Genomic DNA, 17,054 nt, shown 5'->3' with positions numbered 1-17,054 from the left:
CCACCTGTTATCCAGCATTTTTCTCATGTGTCCTTAATCATTTATGGATGATGGGAGCAACCCCCTACAGCTTCACTGTGGTCCATCTGTTCAGAAAGAGAAAAGAGAGCTAGACCTCCATTAATACAGATGAAATGTCATTGACAGGAGAACTGCATGCAACTGCAGTGATTTATTCCTATGCCACCCAAAAACATTGGATTAATCCCACAGCTAATTTCAAACCAAAATAACTTGGGTAGAGGGAATTACAAGTTTTGATTAGTTCTATGGTTACCTTTCTACTCCTTCTATTACATTCCAGTATTGAGGCCATGTTGCTGAGAACACAGCTGCATTGGGCAGGACACGTCTCAAGGATGAAGGACCACCGCCTCCCTAAGATCATGCTCTATGGTGAACTTGCCACTGGCTGCAGCAAGAGAGGAGCCCCAAAGAGGAGATACAAGGACTCCCTGAGACAACATCTCAGCCTTGGCCATATTGATCACCATAACTGGTCTACTCTGGCCTCCAGTCGGGAGGTCTGGAGACACACCATCTATAACGCTGCTGCTTCCTTTGAGAACACACGCAGGATCACTCTCGAGGAGAAAAGACAATGCAGAAAGAATCGTGTCCTGTCGATACCACCTAAGCAATCTTTCCGCTGTGCCTTCTGCAAGCTGACCTGTCTATCTCACATTGGCCTTTTTAGCCACCAGCGCGCTTGTAGCAAATGTGGGTAGAGCCCTTCCCAAATCTTCATTCACGAAACCTAGCCATGATGATTACATTCCTATTTCATCTTGTCCTTCTACTTTTATACTTGCAAGATAATTCAGTTTGAGAGGAATCTCAGGAGGTCGCCAAGTAAAACCCTTTGCTCACTTAAAGCAGACAGCTGGAGACCTTGTCAAGTTCAGAATACCTCTGCAAACACAAATTCTATCATCTCTTCAGGCACCCTTTGCTGGTTCTTTCCCTGCGTATGCTTAAGTTCAGTTCTAAAACTGTCCCAACCTTATTTGCGCAGTCACTCCAGTTTCTTTAAACTTTCGGCTAGAAGACAGCAACAACAGTTCTGTGAGAGCAGTAGAAGCCTGGTAACAGGCAGAGGGAAAGTCCAGTAGACTTGAAGAGGTAATTTTGCCCAGCTTTATGGGAAGGGGAGAAGCAATCCTGTTGACATTTAATTTACAGCTATCTACATCAAATGAGCAGTGTGAAGGAAATGCAAAATTTTAGCAGCAAGATAGCAAGAGAAAGAACTGGTAGAGCTAATAACTTATTTGCAGATGGCTTTTTTCCTCAACTGAACCAAACTCAGGTTCAATGGAAACGTTGCACCTCAGGATGAAATCACTCAGCAAAGTTGCTGATCTGTAAAACAGTCCAGTTGGTATCTTTCTTCACTCCCTCAGTATTTGCTGTGTCAATACAGAATTGTGTTCATTTTATGTCACTGCAAGTCCTATCAAATCTCTGGGCAGTGGCAGGTTGTAGGTGAAATTCGCTGGGACGTGAGAATAGCAGCAAGTTGTTTTTCTACTACCCCTGTACTCATTCCTGCTGTGTCTGTGTGATGCTTTCTCTGTAACAGAATTTATGATCACGATGGCTGGCCTGCTGCTACAGCTTTCAGTGAAAAAGCACAGGAATTGCCTGGTAGTTTCTTCTTTTCGCAGCTCTTGTCTTTTTCCATCATACCTGACCTGCCAGTGTTGAAAGATGCCTCTTGTCTGAAAAGGTCTGACACTAACAAGAGAAATGCTGATCTCAAGGTTTTCAAAGGAAAAAGGCAAAAATTCTCTTTTCCAATATGTGGTGAAAACTTCTGTACCACAGATGTAGGCCATGCTAGAAAAGCCATATTTTGACCGTATTTTTGGTTGTCATAGAAATTAGTTTATAGCTTAACTTCACAACTGTTTGTAAGTAATTAGGGAATGCAACTGTAACACACTATAATAACACTTTTCTATAATAACATTTAGGAAGTACACAGATCAATGTGTAATGTAGCTCTACATCACCTTTCATGTCCAAGGGATAACACTTGCAATACAGATCCACCCTGAAAGCCTTGGAACTGTCAGAAGAGACATTATTGTCATCAGTTCCTTGTAAATGAATATGTGGCTGTAGGCAAATAATTCCAAATGGTGATGGTAAGGGGTTATGGATATATGAACAAAGCAGTCAACACATTTCTAGTTAGTTCCACTCCTTCAAACATAGACACTCTGGAGTCTGGTAATTATTTTATTATCATTATCGATGTCTGGTGCTGTGTAGAAGCTTCTGTTACTTCAGAATTGTTATTTGTGAGCAAAAATAATCTACAACAGTTACCTTTGAAAAAAACCTATCATGCAGTTCAATTGATATGAAGGAACAACCGTAGACCATTTAAAATAAGTTTCAGAACAATTTTATGTTTTATCTCTGAATAAGAAAAAAGTTCAAGCACTCCACATTCATCACACTACTATCATGATGGTTTCCAAGCTATTAAGCTTTTGGAACATGTCATAGTACTCAGCAAAGCTCCTTCTACCATTGTTTCAGGGACATCTCTACCACCTCAAACCACTACAACCACACTTAAAATCTCTTGAACTTTCATTCAATAGTGCTCTGCACAAATACTGTGGGGAACAGCAGAAAACAGACAGTAGCTAGCTACTACAAGACAGAAAACCACACCTACTTTTGTACTATACAAATCAATAAAAGTGCAATCAGTTCCAGACATGTATTAGGCAGTTGAATTGAGAAATCTAATATTTTTCCCCATTAATTTCTCCTGATTATTTGCAGAAAGAGAGCAACTGGTATACATAGTTTTCATAGAAGTCAAGAGGAATCATCAGACCAATGAAGTTTGCAGCAGAAGTGGGCTAACACCAGCTACACCAGAGAACTTGGACTATTTTGGACGCTTTCATGCCACAGTCAGCCCATGAGTTGTTAACATTTAAGATCACAGAATCACAGAACTTTTAAGGTGATAGAATGATTGAAGTGGGAAGGGACCTCTGCAGATTGTCTACTCCAACCCTCTGTTCAAAGCAGGGTCAGGTACCGCAGGTTGTGTAGAGCTGTGTCCGGTTAGGTTTTGGATGTCTTCAAGGATGGAGACTTCACAGCCTCCTTGAGGAAACTTATGGCCTATTACATACAAGGTCATTGTTTTGCATGACTTGCTGAAGCAAGAGCAGAGGCCTTCATCCGTCTCAGGTTCAGCAACACCTCCAGCCATGAGGCATTCTAAATGCTAACATGGACACTAAGTTGACACAAGCAACAAAATTATTACAATGTTTTTTCTCTCCCTTGTCGAAACTCTTACTTTCTAATCTTCTTCCATGCAAAAGCTGGGCCAAGAAAGACACCACCTTTTGAGGTAAAGTAGTATTAAACGTAGTAAATCTTGACTTAACCTGTGCAGGCAACGGAAGAGTCTGATTTCAGTTAGACAAGAATTCCAGAGAAGTGATTCTATCATCTTAAACTTTCTCCTGAGTAATTCTACTTTCAGTAGCCCTATCTTCAGAACTCTGTCAGCCCTTTCCAAAAGCACCCACAAACACATACCTGTAAGTATACACTCATTTTTCCAGGGTGATGTTAGTATTTGTTTTATGAATGCAGGAGGCTTACTTAGAATACACTGCCTTCCACATTTATTCTTAGCATGTCTAGGCACTTTTAGAATGAAGTAGCTAAAAATGAGAAAAGAGCGCACTCTGAAGTGCTTTCTACATTGGCGTATATATCAAGCAGGTAAAAGTAGACCTGACTGCTTTTCAGAAGGCTTTAACAAAGTTCTCATGTGGTGCTCCACCTACCACTGAACCAGGATGAAGATAGAGATTGCTCTCAGGTCTATCAATATCCCAATTTATGTGGCCACACCCCAGTTCACTACTTATCAAAGTGGGTCAGGTTAGAAACACAAATATTTGGAGGTATGTAATTAATCAAACCATTTAAAATAAGGGCTGGGAGCAATCACAGGTACGGTGTGGGGTTTGGGGAAATGGTAACCTCCAGTTAGTGCAGCAGGGCAGTAATCTGTAGCTGGGGGCAGTAGACCTCATTTAGTTGCTGCTGGAACTGACTGCAGTTGTACAACAGCATTTGTCCTCCCTAGTTGCCATCAGACACGAAGGCACCTGCAGTGATGCCCCATTTCAGTGGCAGCTTTGCTAGGTCAAGGGCCCCCTCCACCCCTTGACCATAAAAATCCTCTGAAAAATGCTGCCCTCAATTCTGCTGGCTCGGACTTTCAGAAAGTCACTATTTGAGTTAGGGCAAACCAAAATGGACCTGCAAAGACCTGTCAATGAAAGTGAGTGGGCCTGGCTCCTTTCAACAGAGGTTGGGGAGCAACCAGACCAGTCACACTGGCAGAACCTGGGAGGTGGAAATCTATGGTGGGGGTGGTAACAAGCAGGTAGAGGTGCCCTAAGTGTTCTTCCCTCAGCCTAGTCACAGCCAGAACTATGTGTGTGTACACAGAAAACCATGTTCCCTGAGCATCCTCTTTAATTGATGGTGAGAACTAAGTGGCTGTAAGAAGTACTTCATCCTACTGAGGTTCTGAATCACCCTTTGAAATTGCAAAAACCACATAAATATTGGAAAGAGATTCATAAATCTAGGTTTTTATCTTCCTGATAGTATAGAATAGAATTTCCATCACAGTTCTCTGAACTACTACATCTGATTTACAAAAACAGGGAAAAGTTTCTTTTAAACCTTAAAATCAATCAACTATAAGACAAGTTGAGGTCAGTGATAGGTCTTCTTTTAACATACAGTGATAAAAAATAAAACAAAAAATTTCCCAAATTTAGTGGCTTATTTCTGTTCCCCAGCATTAAGCTCTGCTGTCAATAATCAATAAGGGATTGTAGGGACTATTATTATAAAAGGCCTAATTAGATGAGCTAAAATTTAATAGTTGTTAAAAATTTCTCTAAATATGCTACATATACATTTATTTATGTCTGTAAAAGGTAAGTGGTCTTTTTTGTTGTAGACACTGTGTAGAGCTCATCGTAATTGAAAATGTGAAGAGTCCACCTTGACTAATGACGAAACGCTGCTAGAACACAGGAACAACATGTTTGAGCTTGTCATTTAATGACACTTTGAACAGCTCAGGCCAATGCTCAAACGTTCTGTTTAAATTCTGGACCAACTAAAGAAAAAAGCAGTTCCTCTGCATCCCCTGTTATTAGTTCTTTACAATCTTTCCTTAGAGTTTCTCTGCAATCAGTTCTTTTGCTTTAAACTGGAAAAGCAGTGAGCACGCAAGAGAACACAAATTGTAGCTGCAGTAGTCTGGCACCAAGTTCCTGAGATTACAGCAGCGAGATTACTCGTCTCTCCTGCATACTCAGGCTGCATCTGCTACCCGGTAAGAATCTGCTGTTAGATGTTAAACATGATATGAATCAGTCTTTTGTAAGTTTGCACTAGGGGTGTAGAGGTTAGTTTACTGGCTATTTTGTAGCAAGGAAGCAGTGTAAATATATATTAATTGTCTTTCAATTTTCCTTGCATATGTTTTCCTGGGCTAACTGTGCTTATCCCTTTTTGTATATATTTCATGATAAATATATCAATAAATAATTGATTGAACTGACAGGAAGAAAAAGACAATGCAATGGAAACATTGTCAAATAAGGCCTTTAAATACCCAGGGTAATTTAAATGGGAAATCCTAAATGAACTGCTAGATAATATAGCAAGTAAACATATTAATCTGTAAGTAAACATATAAACCAGCCACAAAGTCATAAATTATGTTTGTTGATATATCAAAGTCTAGCTGTAGCACTCAACAAAGACATGAGGAACAGTTAATGAACCTGAGGAAATAAAGATAGTGTATCATTTTATGGAGTTTGTAAGTTGCAGCTTCTAAACAGTTATTAAAAAAAACCCAAAAAACCAAAACCAAAAACCAAAACAAACAAAAAAAAACATTTCCAGAGTGCTGCTTTAGAATTGTCATTGAAAATAGGTTTTGTTTGATAGAACCATTACTGGAGGAGTGCTTGGTTCTGTACAGTAATCAGTACATAGTTCTGTACAGTAAACTATTCAGTCATTGTACCGAAAAAGTGTTTCTCACTATTAAAAAAAACAAACAACAAAACCTGTATATGCATGCATGGTATGGTATATTCTAATAAGATATCTTTATAACAATTTTGGCATGTTAGATATGGCTGTATTTACTAACCTTTTCTTCTCTACAGTGTGCTTGCACACATTCTTTAACTTTTTCATTACATGCAGACCTTCTTTTTTCCCCCCTGAATTAATCTTATAATTATCCTCTCTTGTAAAAACAGATACAAGAATATAACTAGTACACCCTTTTTCTGCCACAAGTTGTTCCTAACACCCTGAGATAAGTAAAACCAAACAAAAATGAAACAAGCATCACCACCCCCTAAACACACAAAACTTTACATCATGCATCTTCTTCAAACCGAGGAGACATCATTAGTGGTATCTCCCAAATATTTGATGTCAACTAACTGGTGCCACTGATAAGAATGAAACCTTTGTCTTTGATAGAAGCAAAGTGAGGCCAAAGCTGAGCCCTTCAACAAATCTTTTCCCTGACAACTGGAAAGATGAAAAACATTTGAAAATATGTATGATACTTAACAAACCAAATCTTCCTGAAAATTCATATTGCTTTTTCTATTTCCCAAATGATAAATTATGTATTGCAGGCTTTGTTATCTTAGGGGAACCTGTACATCTGGGTGAACAGTGGAAGTCAGCAAATACAGTAACAAGTGTTTTCAGTGATAAGCTGAAGGGATCCTGTAGTTGCTAATTTAGACATTTGGAATTTAAACAGTGGAGAACTTCAGTGAGAAGAGAGTTAGCTGGAGTTTACTGAAGATCTCATTTTGTTTGTTCATTTTTGTTTAACAAACAGCTGAGACAATGTACCTGATATGGCCTTTGTTGCTGTAGGAATGCTAAAGTCAGAGCCTTCTAACTGAAAACTGCAGAAGTCTACAACATATATCAAATATACAGCCACTTTTTAGAGTTATTTTTTTTTCCAGTTTGGTGATGATATAAAGCCTTAAGAGATGTTTCTGGCACGCTCTAGTAGGTGAAGCAATCATCCCCAGGGGGATCAGCTTTGTATGTACAACTGGTATGTCTCCTGGGTTAAATTTTCTTCATCCTAATTGCCAGCAGAAGTTGTGATGATTGATTTTGAGGGCTCACAGTACAGTTTTCAACAAAGATGTTAAAGTATTAAAAGAAGTTGGTAAACTTAGCCTAGCTGTTCTGCTTAAGTGAATTTCTTCTTAACCCTTGTGAGAAGAAATCAAGGCTGCTGGAGTGCAGTATGCTCATGGATTCTGAAAGCACTTCTACATTGCACTTTCTAAAGTTAAACTGCCTCAGTGTTTTGCTACAGTATCTTCATATGCCAGAGACATACAGAGGCATGTCTTTGAAGGGGAGGGGGATGAGATTGTTCTGCTAAACTGAGTGCCATTTATCTTTAAAACTTTCCTTAAGTTACGATTTTATATTTATAGATATGATTTTATATATCTATATATATATATCTATATATATGCACATATGTACAAAAATGTGTAAAATAATAGAAAATGTAAAAAAAAAATTACCTCACATATATTGTAATATATTTATCATAATATATGTTGCATATGGCATATCATATTTTATATACAGAATAAGATATATGCTTGTATATTATGAGAAAGAAATTTGCTATTATCACTGTTACCTTGTAATGCAGATGTAATACCTCTGTTGTGGAATCAGTGTGCCCGAATGATGGTGTAACGTGCAGCATATATAATGTTCAGCAAGAAGCAAGCAGCTTTCAGTCTGTTTGGTAGCCCAATGTAACAGCCCTCAACATGTAGTAAAGACATGCTCTTCACCACTGACTAAAAACATTGTCAAGTTTGACTATTATGCTGTGAGACACAGAGAAGAGATGTATCTGAAGAATGAAATCCTATCATTATTGAAACAGAGGGAAAAAAACATCCCAAACCTCTCATCAAACTACTTAGGCTCAAATTTTCAAAAGACAAAATACGGAATTATTGTCCTTTTGTCCTTGGAGAAGATTGTTGCAGTGTAGAGTCCAGATGCATTCATAAGACACATCAAGACTTGAAAAGACCCGTGGTGTTTGCCCTTGAAATGATATATATCATGAGGATAAATGCAATACAACCACCATAGCTGAGAAATCAGTATCTTTCTTGGGAGCTTGCACCTATATCTAAAAGTGAACATCACAGCATTGAAAATTCTATCTTGTGCAGGATTTATGGAATATTTGGATAGAGATATTATGGAATATTTGGATAGAGTCATGTCAGGTTCCCGCACTGTGTGTGATCAGAGGAATGTAGCAATAGGAGTGCATTGTTACAGTCAGCATGCTCAAAGGTTTTGGCTTGTCTACACCAAGCCAATGCTGACAGTAATCCTAGCTCTGCTCTGGGAGTTAGACATTTAACATCATAAGAGGGATGTCTCCTCTCTTCAGGCCATATTGCAGCTCAATGTCTTTTTAAGAATAAGAGCAGATCAACAGACTTGAGATAAGTGGTCTTTTAGCTTTCTGGTCATCTGCAACTTTCTGGAGCTGCAACTGCCAATAATTTATCAGCACCAGAGGAATGAAAAAAGTCTTTGAGTTCCACTGGAAAAGAGGATGTGATGCTAGGCTTCAGAGCCTTAGGGCCTTTACCCAGGAGGGGGAATATCTAGATTTTAGTTTTTGCTCCAAGAAATGTTCATAAATATTCTTCACTAACTGTTTCTTATAAAATGCAGAAATTGTCAAAGCAGAGCTCAAATTCTAGATGTTTTGCTAAGACCAACCAAGTTTCCTGACTATATTGCCTCTTTCTTCTTAGGCAGATTGAGGAACATCATGGTTTTGCTATCTCAGCTGGTGCAGGTGTGAGATAGACGCTGAGATACTTCACATACACCTTCAGAAGAAAGCTGAAAGATTTGTTTCAGATTGTTATTTTGGACTTAGACATATCCAAGTTTGAGGCCTAAAATAATTGATTTCCTTTTTTTTTTCTTCTTTCTTTTTTTATGTGTATTTGATTTGCTGCACATCAGCTGGATTTAGCCAATGTCACACAATATGGGTGAGATGTCAGAACAACAAAATTAGACAAACACAATCTCATGGCTGAAAGCTGAAGTCAACAAAACCTGTAGTAGCAATAAGGATTGGCTCACTTACGGAGCAGGTAACTGAAGAGTGGCCTCCAGTTCCGGAATGAAGAACGGAAGTTTTGTCACAAAGTACATGTAGCCCAGTGCTAAATTCCTGGATTGGAGCACAAGAACTGCAAGATGAATTCCCACGGCTCAGTGCTAAGATTAGTTTAAACCTTTATGGACAGTGCCCTGCAGCAAGTCCAAGACCTATCTGCTTGTCTGAGAAGACACAACTTGCTTATTCTGCCTATGTCTGGAATTGTTTTTCTGGTCTCTCCTGGTTTTAACTGCACAGTTGTCAGCCTTTACTCTGGATGGGTATGAGTCAGCTCCAAACCATAAACAGTGTAGCCATGGTTAGTAAGCCTGAGCTGCTAAGCCTTTGCTGATAGCGTGGGCACAAGTTGTGCCTGCTTGGAACACAACCAAAGCAAGCTCACATCTGCTTGCAAAAAAACCCCCAAACCAACAAAAACCAAACATATCCTCTCTGTTCTTTTCCTGCTTCCTCCCCCCTTCCTCGTTCTGCCTTTCTGTTGCCCTCTCGCTTTTTCTTTCTCTCTGTCCCACCCACACACGTCCACAGGAGCACTCACAGAAACTCCACCTATCTAAGACCTCCACCCAGATAGTTCAAATTCCTGACTGGGATCTCACGGGGCACACGTTTGTTTAGAGTGGTAACATGCGGCTGTCTTTTCATGAGGCCCCCTGTGCAGTTCCTTACAATGAACTTGAACAAACAGCAGTTGTTACATTCATCCCTTTCAACAGGGTTTTACTCAACCTATGAAGTGTTCATTTTTGCCTACTACAGCTGACTGAACCCAGAAAAGGGTAACATACATCATGGGGGGGGGGAAGACACTGTGCTGAGTTCCAAACACTTTTTGGGGAGTTCCCCATTCAGAGGGGACAGACTCACCACAAGTTTCACTAAATTCGCTATGGCAGGATGTCAGTGTCCTGCTGCTCACAGCACATACTCTGATTGCAGAAATGTCAGTAACAGCCCTGCTTTGTTGTTGACAGTAGCAGCTGATGATACATAAATTTTGAGTGACTTTTCATGTGCCTACAAGATCCAGGTTCCATGGCCTTTTCTCATGTGCAGGATAAGAAACAGGTTACTCTTTCCCTAAATTTCCTTTTAATCTCTCTTTTCTTCCACTAGCTAGGCACTAATTGTGTTGTACATCATCTTCTGCCATTTTTCTGGCACGAGCAACATGCTGGCACAAGTCAGTGGAAATTCAACATTCATTAAGGTTAGACTGTATTGCCTCTCTTTTTTTTTTTTTTTTTTTTTCCCCTAGGATGATTGCTTTCAAGAAAGAGACTAGCAGTTTTACAACAGGAAGCCCTCCATTTTAGACAACTAAGCTACATAAGCTGCATCTTGGCTATCATTGCCTTGGTGCCTGGGATTTAGTTTTTCTGAGATCTGGATATTTTTACCAGTAGGTTTTGAAAGGCATCAACAATCTTAGTCACCTACACACTTGCATGAAGGCTATATTCTCGAAGAAGCAGTACTTTTTGACAGAACAACTATGACAAATGCTGAGAAGTAAAAGGATCATCTCAGAACACATACCTTTCTCTTTTTAAAATGCATAATCCTTACAGGAGATTACTGATGGGTGAATATTAGAGCTGGTCTGCCTTCTGGCTTGAAAGCTTGTTTCTCAGGCAAAGCTGTCTTCTGGCAAATTAAAGGAAGTTGAGTTTCTCAGGATCCCATTTCCCCCTGCACAGGAGAAACTGATATAAGAGAAAGCAAGCTTGCTTATTTCTGTGAATTCTTCCTCTATGTATATGTGTGCGTGTGTGTGTGTGTGTTTGTGTGTAATATTTTTATCCTAGTGGTAAAACCCAAACAGATTAGGTGCAGACCCCAGCATTTTCTTTTCTCGTATTATCTATGTCTCAATGAAACATCAGGAAGCTAAATAAAGATGGCTCTCACTCTGTCACTTATTCCTGCTACCTGCTGGATGTCACAGGTCCTGCAGGTTCATCCACACACTGTGTACCTTGGTTAAATGTGAAAGAAATATTGTTGTCACTGTTCTAGTTGGAAGATACTTACATAAGTCCACTATTACGGCATAGTCATAATCTTTAACAAATACATCTTCCATAAATACATTGCAGTCAGGCTCTGGTATTCCCATTTAAGAAAATGGAACAGAGAAAGAAAGTGCAAATGACTTGCCCAACATTACATATATCCATGGTAATATGCAAAATGACATTTTTTCCCTGGCAGAGCAAGGCTTGATTTGTTTCACAAGCCAAAATAGTGCACTAATTTGCTTAATAAGCCCCAAACAGTGCCCTAACCGTTTCATCTCTAGATTAGTACCTTGTTATGGTGGAATTAATTACCATATAGTACCTAAAACAAATACAGATTTCTTTAATCTGCCAAGTATATATAAAAATTTCACAGTGTTTGGGCTAAATGGGACGCTCAGGATTAGCAGATGGAGTGCAAAATAGGTTTTGGGGCTTGGAAAAGTCAGCCAAAAAACCCAGTAAGTTCCACATGATCTTACCTGCTGGAGAACATGAGAATGCCATTCCTTTATCTTCTGCAAGTTAATTTCCTGTTCCCGCTTGACTCCTAAACCTTCGCAGCCTGCACTCCAGGGCTATGCTATCCTATGAGGAGGGAGAATCCAATTAATTATGTCCTACCTCGCATTCAGCTTTCAGCAAGCAATTACTAGACAAAACCTGGTTGAGGCCCTTGTTTGATTTAGGAGGCTTGTGTGTCTTGGCATTCATCAGGATTTACTGATGTTGATAAATTGCTCTTCTCTGTCATGGCTCTAAATAGATATATCAGGTTTGTCCAAGGCTTCTTGCTGAGCCTTGATCTAAATGGTTTTTCGTCTAAGAGTATGGAGCAGTTATTCTTTTATCTGGAACTGATATATGGAGGTCAGAAGTAATGAAACTGGCGTTTGTCTAATTATGAATTCCATTATTATTTTCTATCCTCAAGCAGCTAGGGGTAAATCCATATGAGTCTGCTTCAGTAAAGCTCTCCTGAACTGGCATAGTGAGATAAATTTAAAGTAGCATGAGCCAAGTATGTCTTAGGATATCTCTATGTGCAATACCTAAGAGAGCCTAGGTTGCAATCTGGAGACATGCTGTTGTTAGCTCGAGTGCAACTAAGTTGAAAGTGGTGGGTCAGGAGTATATTCTCTATGAAATAGAGTCTGGGATGCTGCCTCCTGCCCCCTGTCCAGCACCTGTTTTTGTTAGCTTCCCTTTGAAGAGTGGCTGGATAAATAATGTGCAGACAGATGAACAGGGGAGTATACATAGAGCTACCTGGTAGTACAGCATGAACTGATTGTACTGTCTGGTTTAGTTAATTTCAAGATAATTCACAGGATGCTCAAAGCCTGGGGGCATTTCTGCTATATTTTAAGCCAGAGAAAAACCAAATAAAGAGGGGAAAGAAATAATAGAATATTTTATTTTTACTTCCTCTCAGCCTTCTATGTTCTTAACCAGGAGCTTTGTAAAGTACTTTCACTTGTTTTCCAGATTAGTATTTGAGATCATAGCCACAATGGGCAGAAGTTTGCTCTTTCTAACACACATACTGAACTGAAATTACTTGGGTTTTTCCTCCTAAATTTGTTGTAAGTTCTTGTGACTCACTGTATTACTTGACATCTGAATTTAATGCATCTGATTGTGAAGTTCCCTAGCTTCTAATCTTCAAAGATCATTTACTGACAAATACCATGTAACGTCTGTAATAGAACTGCTGCACATTTATGTTAAATAGCTCTGAGTTTTGTTTGTTAATGCCAGGTGATTCAAGCTAGACTCTTTTTTGATATAACCACATATAAAATCTAATCTGTTTTGACTTCTTCCATCCCGTGGAATGTTCAAGTTTGTGCTAGTTTTACACCCAAAAGCTACAGAAAGGGCCTTCATGAACTTCGAATTCCAATGAACTACCTTGTACAATTACACTTGTACTCCAACTGTCTTTTTGAACTAATGGGTTTTTAAATGCTCATCACAATCATGAGAGTATTCCTCATGGATGTAGCTGTGTGTTTATAAAAAAGAAATCTGTTTTTTCACACATAGTACTTGCTATCCATTTTTTCCTACCCAACTGTTTTAAAAGTTTTATGTCCAATTAATAATCAGAAAGGATGAGTAGAGTTACCCAACACAAATGAAAACCAGAGAATAGTGAGCTTATAATATTGTGGAAAAACCCAGACACAGTTCTGATAAAAAAAAATAAATATTTTAAAATACCTCTGCAAATATTACACCCTGAATACTGTCATGAATATTGCTGAAATATCCACAAGGATAAGAAGGGCTTCAGCTGATGAAAAGTGATTACCTGAAAAATGTCATGACTGTACAGCTCAATAGTCTGTGAGCAACTTTCCTGCTGCGGAAATTCCTATTCCTGAAATGGAGGTGGTACTGTTTCCTTCCATCACCGCACACCACTTGCTGGGGAAATTCACCTCCACCTCACCAGACTTTGCTTCAGCTGAGCTTGTAGAAGTCAGGTAATTGTTGGCACTGAGTATCTGTACATCACCTTAAGCTTTCTTATGTCAAAATGTCAGTAGCACTCGGTACTTTTATACTGCTTAATATTGGTATTATTGTTCTTTTATATGTCAGCCTGAAGATATAATATTATCATAAAGTGGTCCAGATGTCAAGGTATGTCATTACTATATAATAGTGGGTGCAGTTTTCTCTGCTCTCCTTAGACTTACAGTAAAAATTGACATATTTCCTCAGAAATCATTTATTACTTTACACATCTGATTAATAACAAATCAAGACACACATTTAGAGAAAAGGTCTGTTGGACCTAAAGATTAAATAACCAAATAAAAGCAAATGCTTAATTGCATTATTTACTGTTAGAATAATATTTCCAGTAGTAAATTTTTGTATGGACGATCAGAGGGAAAGCCATTCCTGGCTTGAAGGAAGACATATTAAATTTCTAATCTTTATTGACTACTTAACTAAAAATATAGGAAAGCAAGATTAATCAGGATGATTCAGTGTGAAGAAAGCAGTTGTGTCCTTTTTTTATGGCCATGCAAATTTAAGCAAACCATAAAGTTTTAGGCAATTATGTGTAGGTTTATTAGAACAGAATTTTTGCAGTTTGTGACAACTGCGTAATTATCTTTAGTAGATAACCTTGTATGAACATACACCAGCTTGTATGCACTATGTAATATAGAGGTCCCCAGAAACTATCATATTCTGTACAAAATCTAATATGTAATTTAAACCAGATATTCAGACCAGCACCTCATTTTGAGCAAGCATTGTCTTTTGTGCTTAATATATACAAGAGTATTGAGGTATAATACTAATTATTATCTAGCAAGAGAATCTCACTACTATTAATTATCAGTGAAGTAAAATTTAAGTGACGTAATTATCTTGAAGAATATCGGCAATAAGAACGTGCCACACTTTATTATATCAAAGGCCCCAGTAACCAGTGTCCTGTCTCCAGAAGTGTTAATGGGTAGCAGAGAGACTCCAAAGCCTCATTAGCACTAAAATGGGTGCAATAGTTTGTTTCAGAAGCAACTGGTTAAAGCACTGCAGGAGTTTGATTCATCTCCTTTTAACAGTAGTTATCTGCAGTGTAGATGGCTACTTCTGAGATAACTGTCTGGTCTCCCTATGCAAAACTAGTCACTGGAAGGACCATAAATATTAATTTCTGATTTGCAGCCTTAAAATGTCTGCTTCTCTTCAGGGACTCCAGGGGCAACCTGCAGTGACTATCTTAGACAGAGACATTTATATGACTCCCTCCACAGGACCATATATTTTAAAACAGTCAAATGTCTCTACATGCAGGTAGGACAGGAAAGCCAGGGGCACTACATTCATCTTCTCTGCAAACAAATGCAAGTGAGGTGCCTTAGGTAAAACAACTTCATTCACACTCATTCATCTGGTCATGTAAACCATAGCCAAAACCAACAGAGCTCACAATATTTGAGACTAAGAGAATTCACCAAGGAGCTTGTTGTTGTCTGGCAAACACTGGTGATGAAACAGACGGATTAACAAGAGTGATCTGTACATATAGTGAGGATTTTAAATGAGCAAATTTTGACAAGCTGAGAAAACTATATAGTGAGGCAGGCTGGACTGAAGTGCTTAGGGAAGGGAATGCTTGAACTGGATTGTTCTGAAGTCAAAAGTGCAAGAAATAGTATGGATTTTTAATCCAAAAGCTGGCATGAAAGGGCTCAGAATCAAGGTGGACAATTAACAACATCAAAAGTATATCAGAAATAAATAGACATCCTTAGTGAAATACAGAAAGAGACCAAAGATTTTCCTGGAGGGCAAAAAGAGTAGACTAAATTTAAAATTGCTGAAAGTTAAGATGAATTAGATCTTGTACAGGCAACTAAAATAGTAGATTTTAAATATACCCATATAAACAAAACAAGAACCAGAAAAGAAGGCGGCGGGTCTTACATAGCAAAGCTGACCTTACTTGCTTTTTTGCCAGTATGTCTTGGATAAATAGGACAAAATGCATTTTGTGTTCACTGGAAATAGATTATATCATAACAACATGATTTTTTTAAAGACAAAATATTTTCTTTTGTTATCTTTCCCTTGCAAAGCCATAGCTTTAATCCACATGGATGTTGCTTAGTCCCTTTCTATTCCACACAGAGAATCATCAGTTTATGAAGAGGGGTTGTATATAAGAACTGAAAAGAGGATAGTTAGAACATAGATGACGGGAATTTGTGCTGAAAATAGTCCTAATGGTGGAGGGAAGTATGTAGCAAATTTCCCCCAGGAGCAGTTTTGGTCTATCTCAATCTCTAATTTAATATTTTCATGTAGTATATATTGTCATGCGAAAATGTGCATATCCTAATGAAATATGATGATGATGCAAAATTGAGAGGCAACATTAACATAGAAAATGATTTGAATATTGGCAGTATAAAATAGAATCACAGGATATAAGAGAGAATTGGAGAAAAGTTAGAAGATGGAATCACATTTAACAATTTCAAGTACAAAGCAATAGACAAATACAAGACAAAGTACAGGAATGTCTGCTATTACATGGGTGTTCATCAGATGACCACAGAACTATGTGGTGCATAAATGATATTACCATGAAAGAGGCAAATGTGATTCCAGGAAGTGTCTGTACCATACAGCAAAGCTCTGCCTGGACGTTTTGGATGGACAACCATTCTTTGGTGTAGTTCTGGCAGTCATTTGTCCTAGGGGTCATTCCCTGCAGACAGAGATGGCTTCTAGTTGCCAGGTTTTGCTTCCGGGGGCCTTCACTTTCCTCCAACACTAGCTTAGGAGGTTCAAGACACCCTTAAAGTCCACTGAGCTGAATCCAAGGCCCAGAATAATCAATATGTCTTTCACAGTCATGCTATAAAATCAGTGCTCTGGTGGGGTCTGTTCAGCATAATCCTTACATACCCTTCAAACTGAAACTTCCTCCCACCACACACACACACGTGTACACACACACAGAGTTGTGCTGCTGATGATGTTTTAGACTCACAGTGTCACCGTGCTGTCCTCAAGGAGACCCAACTCAGGTACTGTGCAGTGTGTACACGAGCACTCTGTGCTTGAGGAGGTTTCGTTTTGGACTGTGTGGATGCTCTGCATCAGTGGAACTGGAGGTCATCTGGAAGCATGCCTGCAGACACAAGCATGGACACAAGATGCCTGTGGAC

Source organism: Pseudopipra pipra, chromosome 3, assembly GCF_036250125.1.
Source record: "Pseudopipra pipra isolate bDixPip1 chromosome 3, bDixPip1.hap1, whole genome shotgun sequence".
NCBI classification, from domain to species: Eukaryota; Metazoa; Chordata; class Aves; order Passeriformes; family Pipridae; genus Pseudopipra; species Pseudopipra pipra.
This window is presented reverse-complemented; position numbering follows the sequence as displayed.